Below are 11,426 nucleotides of genomic sequence, written 5' to 3'. Positions count from 1 at the left end.
ACATTTTCCTCTTTGAGGAGAAATGAGACTGGCTAATTTGCAGAAGAAACTTATCAACAGAGAGTATTCTGCTTTGATGTTCTGCTTTTACTATGACAGTGAAGAAAAAACAATACAGAAAAAAACCCCAATGATAAAATAGAAGCAAAAAGATCCTCTATGCAAGCAGATGTCAGCTCTTTGCTGGAATGATTTGTGCTCAGCATTATTATTTATGCTGCTCAGCTGCCCAGAAGCTCTGATCGTTGTTGTTACCACCTTTGCTAGGATGATCCAGAAGGAAATCCTGCCTGCCTCAAATCAGATGCTTCTTTTAAAAGAAAACACTGATAACTGGTATAAGAGCAGTACTGTCAACCTTACTTTGCTGATTGGTATCTGAAGTACTGCTAGATACTTTCCAGGATGCTGAAAAAGCTAGAAATTAAGCCCATCTCAAAGCTTGGCCCTAGTGATAAAACTGCTCTTTTTTATCATTGGACAGGACAGGGGGAATATTTTCGAACTTTAAGAGATTAGGTTTAGATTAAATATTAGGAAAAAAATAAATCTTTACTGTAAGGATGGTGAGGTGCTGGCAGAGTTTGCCTGGAGATGCTGTGGCTGACCCATCCCTGGGGCCAGGCTGGGGGGGGCTCTGAGCAATCTAGCCTGGTGAAAGCTGCCTCTATCCACAGCAGGGCACTGGGAACGAGATGATCTTTAAAGTCCCTTCCAACACAGGTCATTATCAGTAATTAGGGTGGGTTGAAAGGAAATAGGAGCTTTGGGAGTATCTCTAAGCAAAGGTAAAACAATGAAGAGAAGTTCAATATTTCTCTGCTGAGCACGACGGGGATGGGTAACAGACCCCTGTGACCTCAGCAAGTGCTGCAACTCCAGGGCACACTTCACTGTGGGTGAAGTAGAGTCTGACCCAGCAGCAGCAATGGCCCTGTGGCTGGGAAGCTTCTGAAGAGCTGCAGCACAGACCTCTGAGAAGCAGAGAGACACATTCTTGAGCCTCGTTTCACCCCTCAAGGTCCTGACTGTGTTTCCTTAGAAACAAACCTAAGGCTAAGTCTTCCAGAAAAGGGCTACGTATGCTGTTTATCAATCCCAGTGTCATTTTAGTTTCATACAGGACTTGTCCTTCCCACCTTCCTGCAGCTGTCCTTGTGTTTATTCTTTGTCATACTGTTGTCACCTGAAATTGGCTGCTGGCAAGAGTTGAGGATCAGAAATGGTCATTCTGGGAGGAAAAACTTCACTTGTTTTGATTTTCTTAGTAGGTGACTCCACTGCAGCATTCAGTTTCAGGTTAAATACTTTGCTTTCATTATGAACTAGAAATAAGACATTACTGATCAGATCTGTATTTATATATTTGCTGTGCTATTACTGTAATTATTGGTCTTGAGTCTTCTCATTTACATTTCATTTTAGGACTTGCAGGTAGAAAAATTAGACTATTCCTCCAGAGGGAAAATTCTGCTTTCTGATCAAGTCTATTTAAACTGTCAAAATTAAATCCATGGCATGTAGAGAAGCCTGTGTTCCAGAAAAGCACCTTCCCTAACTCCAGTACTTTTTATGACCATTTAGTTCACCTTTGTTCTCTTCCTCTATTTCACAAAGATGACGTGAGTAATGATTATTATATTAGCTCTGGTACCATGAATGCTACAGCAGACTTACAGCATAATTCTTTTCCTCCTTAGGGAATTGATATTTTTAATCACAGTATAAGAAAACCTAGTCTGTAGCCAGAATATTTTTTTCCTATTTCTGTTTCTTTATTTGTTGTTTTGATGCAATAAATTGATTAGATAGACTAGCCAGTAGTTTCATAATCCTGTTCTGAGCCTACCAGAATTAATTAATGTTCACATGATACTATTCAGGAAGTATGTTTTAAAAAGCAGAGTACTCATTATGATATAATTTTCAAGGATGCCAATTCACATGGTATAATTACAGTAGTTATAGTTATATTGCAAATGGGCAGCACAGCTCTCAGGTGAGGAGGTGTCCAGGGTGCAATGTGTGGTCCTGTGTGAGGCTCCTCTCCCTCATCAGATCTGATTTCCCCTGCCCTGGCTGCAAGTGTCAGTGTTATATCAGTGCAGAGGATGTCAAACAGCTACAGAAGGGGTCTGGGTCCAGTGAAATGGGAAATAGCATTAATTGCCTTCATGACACCACGTGTCAGGTGTGCTCAGTGTCCAGTCACAACATAGTCTGGTCTTTAATACAGTCCTTTGGAAAAGACTTGAAACAGTTTTGATCCAATACTCTTGCCTCAAATAATCCAGAATTAATAAAAAAGTCATGTGAAAGTGTATCTGGAGATCTTTTTAGCAGCTTGTTTGCTGTTTGGTAAACATTTCTCAGCATCCACAACAGCAGTAATTTGATAGCTGCACTTACAGACTGCCAAACTGGGCTTTATGTCCATCTTGTCCAGCCTATTTTTGGTACTGCACTTTTACCTGGTCTATCCCACCAAAAAAGAAGAGGAAAACCTCAGATTTTGTTAGTGCACAAGCACAAGCAGCTTTCATCAAGAACTTACTAGCACACCCAAAATTTCTTTAAATTTATTGCTGAGGTCAGTGCTGAAGGGTTTTCTCTCACTCTAATCTCTCTAAACCCAAAAATCAGCCAGTGATGACTCAAGCCCTTCTTATTACGACAGCCTCACTGAGCTCCTCAAGTTTATCAGTGAATCAAAGAGGCATCTGAGGCACTTAAACACGAAGAAATTCTGAACACTACAAGATTCTGGAAACTGTGGCACTCCTATGGATGATTCCACAGTGACCTGGTTGCAGAGATTGGGCAGAGTTTAGCACCATGTGGGCAGAGCCAAGTGGAAAAGAGACTTTGGGACTATCTAATTGCAGCCTTGCTGTACCTGAAGGGAGCTTGCAAAAGACTGTTCACTGCCTGGAGTGACAGAACAAGGGGGAATGGCTCCACACTGACAGAGAATAGGTTTAGAATAGGTTTAGATTAGAGATTGCTGTGAGGGTGGTGAGGCACTGGAACAGGTTTCCCAGAGAAGCTGTGGCTGCCCCTGGATCCCTGGAAATGTTCAAGACTAGGCTGGATGGGGTTCTGAGCAACCTGGTCCAGTGGAAGGTATCCCTGCCAATGGCAGGGGAGTTGGAATGAGGTGCTATTTAAGGTCCCTTCCAACCATTCTATGATACAATGGGGATTCTGTGGCATCAAGGTGACATTTAGAGAATTATATTCTTCTTTGTCAGAATACAAAGTATTGAAGCAAACCAACATTTATATTACTTTGCCACTTTTGTTTTGCACCTTGCATCTGCAGTGATGCACTTGAATACTGCACACCTGAAGAGCTCTATAGCTCTGAATGCCTGAAACACATTAACAGCATTGGAATGGGCTAAGGCATACAAATCATTGTTAAAGGAAAAGTCGTTGCCACAGCGCTGGGATAGAGCTAAATGTGATCTTCAGAGGCTATTAAGTTAATGCTGTATCATATTGAACAAAGTAAAGTTAGCCACTGATGATTCATGTCCTTTCCAGCCCAGCTTAATAAATGGATACAGAAGTTATATTGATTTTCATGGATGAGCAAGTAGATCTGAAATCTGAAAACTTGATGAAATATAAATTATGGTCCATGTGTGATGATCTCATAACTGAGTGGGAAGTCTATTGCTTGAAGAAAGTATGCTAAACTGCAAAGAGTTATTTTGACACACTATCACAATATGTTTGTTTTTTCTTTATTTATTTTTTTAATACAGTTTGTCAAACTTCTCCTTGTTCCTATTGGGATTCTCAGAACACTTGACTCTATCTGCAGAAAACTCTAATGTGGAATATTTAGTTTGTCATAAAGGGGAAAGTATTAACGAAAAAGTAGCAATGTGAAAAGTTCAACTCCAGTCAATAGCATAGAAGGAAGAAATATGAAGAAAAACTAAGTTTTTGTTGTTTTGTTTTTTTAAATGAGAATGTGACAATCAGCTTCCAGATTCATTGTAATTAGAATCATGAGGAAAAAAATCATTTTATGAGATATTTTCCACATAATATTTTCCTATGGATTTACTTTGTGGAGGACTTCAACCACTATGCTTCCACAGGTTAATGCTTCCAACAAAGATTTATTCCTATAACATAAATTTTCTTTTTCATGATGAAAAAGGGAAACCTCTCAAACTTGTAACTCAAATAGATTTTAACCAACATTAAGAACTTTTCCTGAGTAAATTTTGTCAGCTTGTCCTGGAACTGTGAAAATATTTGATTTAGTAAAGGCCTAAAGATGGAACCAGACTCTCTTGGTTGTTTTCCTGTGCTCTACATGCTTAGATCAAAAATATTAAACAGAGGCGTACTGAATCATCAGAAATTATACTGTGCAGGTTATTCAGAGGTCAAGAAGGTGCAAAAGGGAATTGAGTGTCCTTGTGTTTCCTGATGTCTGCAAATTAGTTTAAAAAGTCATTGAGGAGCTTTTTTAGCCTTTTAAAATAGAGGATGTTCTCCTTAACCTCATTGCTCATGTTTCACTGCTTTAGTCCTTTTCTCTTCATACCCTGGAGAATGGCAGTGTAGTGACACTCTAGGAAGCAGTAGTGGGGCCACAATTTTTCCCCAGTTTTTATCAGCAATGCTTTTTAACTATTAGTATTAATGTTTAAATAGAATGCTGTCCATGACCTTATTCACATTGACTAAAGAGGAATCCAACCATCTCCAGAAGAAGATATCATGTACCTCAAAACCATCCCAGATATAGCTCCATGGGGTCATGGCAGCCTGGAAACATATGTAGGATATTTGGGAATATTTCTGTGGCATCATGTCAATTCAGATCAATAAAGCCCCAAAGAGATATTGTGTTTGTATTATTTGTGAAAAGAAGATTCCAAAGTCTTGGGTCATTCAAGTCAGCAGCAAGCACCTCATGGGCCTCAAGGCAAGAAGGGCAAGGTCTGTGACACACATGTGATGAGATTAAGATGCCCTGAGATTTTTCAGACTTTTTTTAATAATATCTAGATCAGAAAAACTAGATTTAAGGTGTTCAGATACTCAAAATTTCTGATATGCAGCTCCTACAACAGACAGTAGAACCTCTCATTCCTAGCCTCTGTGTTTCAAGATGGAAAACAATTTTCATGCGAATGGAAAACTAGGAAGAACACTTAAGGAGAGACAAAAAAACCAAAAGTTAAAATAAAAAATCATTTCCACTCAGATATTCCTACAGCAAAACTGTTGCAAGTTCTCAAATATGCCTTGTGGTTATATTAATTTCCTTAACATGCTTAGGAGACTGTTACAAATAAAGTGCCTTACAGCATATGTAATTTATCTCATACCTTTTTCTGATGTTTTTAAGAACTAGACAAGAGCAATTATTCCCTGAGTTAATTCAGCACCACTACATTCCCATAGCCAACTAAGACCACTAATTCTATCACATTCCCCATGCATCTACTTGGCTGCAATTCTGTAGTCCATCTTACTGAAAAAACACTCTCAGGTTTTGCATATTAGGCAGCTGGAACAGCCACAAACATTAAGATGTTTTGCATTTAATGATTTAATCAATTTTGGTCCCTGCTCACTGCAGAGAGGAATTGTGTGAAACAAACATCGGCGGAGTAGAAGTTAGGGCAATAAAGAGGGACAAAAGAGAGGTAAAGCAGCATCCAAAGGAAAAGATTCACTAGTGAGAGATTTTGAGGTACTGGAATTATCTCCATGAGTGGGAAATTTATTTCTAACTTGAAGAATAACAAATATTTAATCATGAAAGCAAGAAAAATTGAGGATAAAACAGTATGGTCCTGTTGGGAGCGGGATTGCTCACTTTGAGTGCAAGACAGGAGACTGGCCTCATGCAAAAATCCAGGAAGACGGCAAAGGAGAATCTATAAAGAAAGAAAGAAGAGGAAAGTAGCCTGATATATATATATATAAAAATAAAAATAATTATAGGGAGGAATAAGAAAGTAGCAGTTGTGCATTTACAGATGCAAAGAGACTTTCCGGACACCCCCCTGACCCTAGTAGGCACACTCTTAATCTTTCAATTACTTTTTTAGCTTTATTTCCTCTCAGAAAAACCCAAGTCAACCCAACCAAACAATCCAAACACTTCAAAAAGGCACAAGTACCAAAACCTGATCACTTGACTAAAGTTAAGCTAGGAAGATATGGCAATCTAACATTCCTGATTGTATCAGATATGCCTCTAGAACTCTTTAAATTTCAGCAAAAAGATGGATACATGCACCAAATGACATGACCAATGTCTTTTTCAGTTTTATGTCTGAAGAATCTTGTGCAGAACATAGGAATTAGTGGGTTTGTGCATTACTTTATGACAGATAAACTCATGTTTACAGCACTTCATTATTTCATAGATATCATCACTCTATTTCAGTTGTGTAGAATATTATACTCTAATATGTCCACACATATAAACATATATGTCTATATAATATATATTCTCTGATACTTGACATATTTGTATCTCCCTGAAACTAAATGTTAAAAAAAATAGTTTTCAAGATTTTTCTCCTATTGAAGTAATCCTAAATAATCAACAACTCCAAAAGAACAGATATTTAGACCTTAACATGAACTTTCAAAGATGAATTAAAAGGATTCTGTTGCTGCTTATAGATATAGTTTAAAATCTCAGAGCAGTTCTACTACTCTGATGCTTCCAAAATTAAGCTAATAGGCACCAAATGCTGGCTCCATAGTAACTTTTAGCCTTTATTCTTCTATTTTACTGTTATTACTTATTTAATTTTCTTTTGCTGATCTATGAAAAGCAATTAGCTTTTACTGTTATTTAAGAAGTATATTTACCTCACCAAAGTCCTTGTTAGCAGTATTTTGATAAAAAGAGAATCCAAACATATTCAGAGACACTGGCATTTGCTTGGGAAGATGATCCAAAAAGGTTAAGGGTAATCCTTAATTTTCTCACCTGTGGAGCTGTCCATATGGTGGAAGCTTTGCTGACAATACCAAGTCAGCAGTTTCACTACATCCATTCTCTAATAGCTGAGTTGTTCTACAGCTCACTTGCAAAACTGAGGGCAAGGGTTTACACCACAATACAGAAGAATGGCCTGGTGACTCCAAAAGAAATAACAAGCACTGTAATCAGTTTTCTGCAGCTAATTTCTTCCAAGAGGACATGAAGCAATTTCCATCCCATCTCCTCATAGATACTACCTGTCATTTGATGTTCAGCTCTGGAGAGCTGAAGGGATTCCAAGTTTGGAAACTCATAAACCCATGGGTCAGTTTGTGCAATAAAATGTTTGACAAGAATCATTTTAATGAGCACATATCCTTAAGGTATGCCACATATTTAAAGTCAGAGAATGTATTGCACAAGCTTATTACATGGAGCTTTTGTTGTACCAAGTGCAGCCAGCACTCTTGAAGTGCCTGTATTTGTTGTTACTTAGGTTTACTTAAGATAAAGTCCCTCAGATGTTTGTTTTTGAAGTAGTATCCTGGGTAGTATACAATTAAAATAAGCTTTGCCAGATGTTCTTAAGGAACAGAATCTTCTCCTCTTCTATAAAGCTGTATATTCTTTACCAGGATTTTATTAATCCAACTTTTTGTATAGGAATTTCTATGTCTTTAATTTCTAGATTTTTTTTTTGTGATGCAGATTCCATCAATTTTCTTTTCTTCAACAAAATCTTCAGCTTTTGAAAGAACGTAAGCTTTAATTCAACAATGTAGTCTCATGAGATTATTCAGTCTTCTCTGTAAAGATAAAGTAAAATCTACTGATTAGACTTGAGAGAGAGGATGATTTTTTAAAATTATTTCATGCATGTTATGCATTCAACTATATGATGCAGAGTATTTTATGTGGATTAACATCCCCCTTCCCCAAGCGCACTTCAAGAAGTTATGGAGATTCAATGATGGAAAGGAGGAAAACAGAACAATTTAAGAGCAGTAGCATGCTCAGGTGGTGTCAGCTGCCAAAGCTCAGTTTTGGACAGAAGCATGAAAGCAAAGTCTCCAGAGTTCCTGGCATCCCTAACATTGATTAAACCTCATTGGGAATGCAAGAACAGTAGTTATAACTGGCACTCCTGCTTCTGCAAGGTAGGGAGGATCACAAATAGCTTAGCTCATGAAAAGAGATACCAGATATGTGTCTAGAAGAAAATGAATTCTCTGTCCTGCTGAATCAGCCACCTTATTGCTGCAGAGCTGAATTAGCAACAATTGACATCTGCAACCGAATTAAGCCCAGCTCTCCAGGAATTAGAATCCTGAAACAGCGAGGAGCCACTGCCACCCTTACCACCATCTAAAATGCGTAGACTTGTGAGGCCATGATAGTTCTCCCCATTGAAGGCAAATCTATGATGGGGCAATGCCCTGAGGTGTAAATAGTGTTGCATCTGAAAACCCCACCATTTGTTCAAGACAACAAATCCATGCAGGTCACTGGTTTAGTGTTACATGTTAGATTAGAACAGCAATATGACATTTGGGACAGCTTCTTCCAGAGCTTCATCATCACAGCTCATTTTCTTCCAGTCAGAGAACTAGATAATGTTAATAATGAGCCATAATGTCTAGTATTTTAAATTAAAAGCTAAAAGGCCAGTAAACAAGACAATGTAGGGTATGAATGAAAGGCAGTAATCTTTCTAGAGCTGAGCATTTTCCATAATTGGAATTTTAAAGGTTACATGTGCTTGATCTAACAAGTCTATTCTTTAGGTTTTGCCTAACTTGCATCTAGGTAGCAGCTGGACTCTAATTTTTCTCCACCCCATCCTCTTCCTCTTTCTCAAGCTGTGTCCATACAAGCTACCCATCTTCACTACAGAAAACTTTCACTTTTAAACTGTTCCAATACACAAAAAAATCCCAAATGTACACAAGTCTGAGACGTTGACTGTCCAGACAGAAAGGCTGACATACAGCTGCCTTGGCACCCAGTCATCAGCAGCTGGAGCAGAAAGAGTAGGGCAGCATTTTGCTGATGCCCTCCTATGCTTCCAGAGAGGGGCAGCTTTGGGGAGCCTTGACTTTCAGCACTTGGGGTTAAAACAAAGCCAGAGCTTTGAAGTGAAGAACTGCTTTGTGCAAGAAATGTGTTGTGTGTGGGAATGAAAAGACCAAGGTAGCAAGGGGCAGGAGCACCTAGCCATTACTCTTCAGCAGTGAAGCTTAAGAATTAGGGTGATTCCTTCTCATAGAGAGAAGGAATAAAGAGCTAAGCATAGCTTTATGCCTTAAGCTAAAAGGCATAAAGAAGTAAGACACTGGATGTGAGGTCCACAGTTATCCTTCAGTGTTCTGAGGGTTTAGCCTGCTGTTACACCACAACACCTACAGTGTCTCTGATCTTGGCCTCTCTCCCATCAAATTCGGGTTGAAGAAGTTACACACCAGAGGGTTGTCCTCTCCCTAAATGGAGCTCTTTCTTAGTGGAAATCTGGACTTAAGTGACGGAAGTTGATCAGATCTGATGTCTGCACTTGAGGATGTCATGAGCTGGGAGGCAATATAAAAATTTCAAGCTATGAGCCTTTTCAAGGCCAGCAAGGAAATGCAGGTTAGAGGTCCAGGGATTTCTTATTACTGTTTCAGTCCCAGGAGGAGAGGCCTTTCCAAGCTGGAAGTTCACATAAGGTTGGGAAGTACTGACTACATAGCACTAATGTAAGCTGACTTTCTTGTGTCAGGCCTCTTGTGTGGAATTTTGATGTGGCTTTTCAAGAAGGATAATGATTTTTTTTCCAGGAAACATCTCCTTGAGGTTCTTTAAGTGGTGTTATTAGGGGTGGCAAGAGTGGACCAGAAGGGCAGCAGGAAAAACTTGAATCATCAGCTGCTGACATGCAAATAGGACAGCCTCTGGGGCCACATGAGATAATCATGTGGGTTTCTGGAGGCTCTTTTTCTTTGGTCTTGTACTTCTGCCTCAGTTGATCCGGCATCCATTAACTCACAGTCCACAAAGCTCAGGCAGCAGAGGAGTCAGAAGTCACTTCTGCACATATGTTCATTGCACTCTGGGTGCATCCAGCTTGATATTGAGCACATTTGGTCTGCTTTGACACAACACACAACATACTCTCTTTCACTCCTTCTGCATCACGGGAGAACCCATCAGTCAGGGTGGCTAAGGGATATGAGCTGATCTGTCCCAGCTGGGAGGAACAGATTCAAGCAGCTCCTCTGAAGAAGACGGGGTAATATTGCCAGCATCAACATTTCCCCTTCTCCTGGTTGGAAGAGGGAGGAACACATGCACCACAAACTCATAGCACAAAGCGTGGTGAGGGTTTTGCAAAAAAATTTGCAAAAAGTGATCAGAATACATTAGAAAAAAAGACAAGGCTGTGAAACAATGGTCTTATTTTCTCTGCTGCTTGAATGCTGATTTTAGCATAGTTTGTTAAAAAGTTCAGACATTGACAAAATCAAAGACAGAGGAACAAGCAGGACTCCTTGTTCTACTTAAGAAATACTAAGTCCTTTCCAGAGAAGAAGAGAGAGAAGACATCCCTCCCACTCCACAGCTGCCTGAGTACTCTCACTTCATCTGATGGTGGATCCTGTGTGTCAGGATCAGGACTCAACAGAACCTTGCTGTTTAGGAGCAAGGACTAAACAGCACTGCAGAGGTGTTTTCATGGCATTATGGGGCTTGCAGGACATGGTTCAGACTTAGCAGAAGGAGCAAGAATGAGCTGCAGTTTTATCAGCATCTGCAGAGTTCAGGAGACCAACTGCTGAAGGAAGAGAGTTCAGACAGCGTAATATTGCAGGATTCTTGCAAAAACCCTCAGAATTATCAAATTATCAAAGGGATAACAGGGTGAGGAGTAGAGGAACAGAATAAGCATTGGTACAGCCAAGGAAAAGAGTGAAGCTTTGCAATGAGAAAGAAAAGATTACTATGCAGCCAAAAACAATACATGACACTCCTTTTGTCTCCACAGCCTTGAACCGTTTCTGTTGGTAGGTACAAATGTCTCCAGGGGAAAGAAGAAACAACAAAACACAACCCACAGCTCAGTTCTGTGTGGAAAGGAAAGATCCTGAGGCTGTCAGGTAATCTTTACTGATGAGCAGACCTGAGTCATCTTTATTGGCCACCACATTTCCTTTAAATCACATTTTCTTTTCAAGTGCCTGAAAGCAGTTTAGAAGGAAAGAATGGGTATGTTGGCCTGGTAGTCATGTTTTAAGAAACAGAGAAAGTTTTCAGGAGAAAATAAGCAAAAAATCAGATTAAACAATCACAAGGATCACAGAAAAAGGGAAATATGCAGCGCATCTCTCATGCAGGGTACAAGGTTTATGTAAATACTGTTAGTAGCTGAAATACATAGAGATCCCAGCAGCCAAATGAGGTCCTGTCATCACCCCTG

Source organism: Passer domesticus, chromosome 2 (genome assembly GCF_036417665.1).
Source record: "Passer domesticus isolate bPasDom1 chromosome 2, bPasDom1.hap1, whole genome shotgun sequence".
Taxonomy (NCBI): Eukaryota; Metazoa; Chordata; class Aves; order Passeriformes; family Passeridae; genus Passer; species Passer domesticus.
Note: the sequence above shows the minus strand (reverse complement) of the source record.